The sequence below is a fragment of the Pediculus humanus genome, genomic scaffold (assembly GCF_000006295.1).
Source record: "Pediculus humanus corporis 1103172108244 genomic scaffold, whole genome shotgun sequence".
In the NCBI taxonomy this organism is placed as follows: domain Eukaryota; kingdom Metazoa; phylum Arthropoda; class Insecta; order Psocodea; family Pediculidae; genus Pediculus; species Pediculus humanus.
The window spans coordinates 36,939-39,590 of record NW_002987814.1 but is presented as its reverse complement, the minus strand read 5'-3'; positions in this window follow the sequence as shown (position 1 = coordinate 39,590).

Genomic DNA, 2,652 nt, shown 5'->3' with positions numbered 1-2,652 from the left:
TTTTTTTTTCTTTTTTTGTTTTAAAATTATTTTTTATTTAAAAAAAAAAAATTCCCCGAACTAATATTAATTATTTTTAGTTTAAATTTAAATTTAAAAAAGCGCAAAAATTTTTCCTTTTTTCCCCCCCCCCGAAAAAGAAATACAAATCCCGGTATGAATTCCTGTAATTTTTTTTGTGTTAAAATAAGAATTTTTTTTTTTTTTTTTTCGTATTGCCCCTAAAGAAAATTCTAGAAAAAAAAAAAAAAAAACTATTTATAATTGACGCCCGTTAAACATAATAATATCAAAATGATGAGCAATTACCTACGAAGAATGAAAAAAAAAAAAAATGAAAATTTTCCCTACGTGCATAAAATTTAAATTCATCATTTTTCATTCTTCTTCTCCTTTTTTTTTTACTTTGTCTTGTATCATTATCATTATTATTATTATTACACGACCAAAAAGATCAAAAACAATTAAAAAAAAAAAAAAAGAGTGAGAGAGAGAGAGAGAGAGAGAGAGAGAGAGAGATAGAAAAAGATTCAAAGAATTCATGACAATAAAATATGAGCAATGAAATCATTTTTCCGTTAAAGTTATAAATTTAAACAACGTTGTCATTCTTATTAGTCATTTAAATTGAATAATTTCGTAATTATCGTTCGGCAGGTATCTAAAAGGTGTGAAACTTAATTCTCTCTCCCCCCCATCTCCCTCTCTCTCTCCCTCTCTCTCCCCCTCTCTCTTTCTCTTCGCATACAATTGGGAGAGGGAAACAAAAAAAAAACAAAAAAAAATTCTTCAAACCAATTAAATTTTTAAATTCTCTGAAATATTATTTATTTCGAATCTCGAAATTGCCAAATCGATACTCGATTTAATATCAATCGTTTTATTATTCGGTTATCATCATCATCATCATCATTAGTTTTATTAAGTAAGAAAAAAAATCTTTGCCATAGACGTACAAACAAAATTCCCTCCTTTTTTTGTTATTTTTTTTTTAATTAAAGTAAAATTTTCCAGAAAAACCCGTGATAACATAAATTAAAGGCTACAGATGTCATTAAGTGTTTTTAAAAGTTTTTCCTCTCTTTCTTTCTTTTTTTAACTTACATGCATACAAACTTCTCTCTCTTTCTTTCTTTGTTCAAAATTTGACAAAAAAAAAGTTAAACAAAAGCATGTATATATCTTTTTAAGTATAACAGTCAAACAAAATTTTCCAAAAAAAGAAAAAGGAATAACATAATAATAATAAGTATTCAGGGAAACCTGCAGTGTTCAAAAATGATAATAATAATAATAATGATAATAAATTTTTCAATCATTATCATTATTATTTTTTGTTAAAACAATCTATTAATCAAATTTTCTTATTACATTTTAACCCATTAATATAATGATTAGCAAATGAATTAAAAAAAAAAAAAAAAAAAAAGAAAAGATTTTTTTTTTTTTTTTTAAATTAATAATTAAAAGAAGTAACCTTTGACCTAATGATTTCTTCTTTCTTTTCTTTTCTTTTTCTATTAAACAAATCAAAAGTAGCTAGCTAGCTAGCTAGATAGATAGATAGATAGCGGTATAAGATTTACCAATTAAAATATAATTTGTAATCATAGATGTGTTAGCTTGTTTCAAATCATATATATTAAAAAAAAAGAAAGAAAGAGAGAGATATAGAGAGAGAAAGAATAAAAGATGGAGAAAGAAAGAGAAGGAGAATGAATAAGAAAAAAATTAATTGAAGTTCTATTTTTAAATAAAAAAAAAAAAAAAAAGTTCAACATTAATTTTAATCAAGAGAAATAAAGGAAGAAAGACTACATGAAAGTCTGTCGTGGTTTTTGTAAAAGTGGTAGAAGTGGAAGTAGTGGAAGTAGTAGTTGTGTGCAGACGAAAAATAATTTTTTTTTTTTTTTTTGATCGCCATCGAAGATAAACTTTTGCCCGTTCTTATTATTATCATTATTATTTTAAACAAGTTAATCATTATGAAATTCAAACGACAAAAATAATAATAATAATAAAATTTAGAAACATTTTACGACAACCATACAAAAACCGTTATTTTTAAAATAATGTATGGAGAAATAGAAAAACTAGTAAATGAAAAAAACTTACCTTAAACAAACGGGTACGTCCAAACAATGAAATAATAATATAAAATAATAATGATAATAAAATCCAATAATCGGATAATCCAAATAATTCTGTGCAAGGCATAAATCCTCACATCACTTCAATTAATAAAATAAAATAAAATTTTTTTTCTTTCTTTTACACATTTACATATAATATTTTTGTATTTGTGACTGTGTGTGTGTGTGTGTATGTGTTGAAAAAAACGAACTTAACTTACGTATCCTAACTTAAAAACGAATTTTTTTATATACAAATATAAAATATATAAAATCATCGAATTGTTTTTCGCGTAATTTCATTAATATTATTATTATTATTTAATCGTTAAACAAAACGATAAACATATATTTTTTATGTGAAGAAAAAAAAAAAAATTTTTTTTCCCCGATTCAAATATTTAAAACACGAGAAGAAGCCAAGATGGCGTCGGGGTCGCATTCAACACAATACATTCTGACATAAGCACTCTCCGACACTTTTTTTTAATAAAAATAATTTTTTTTTTATACTTGTTAC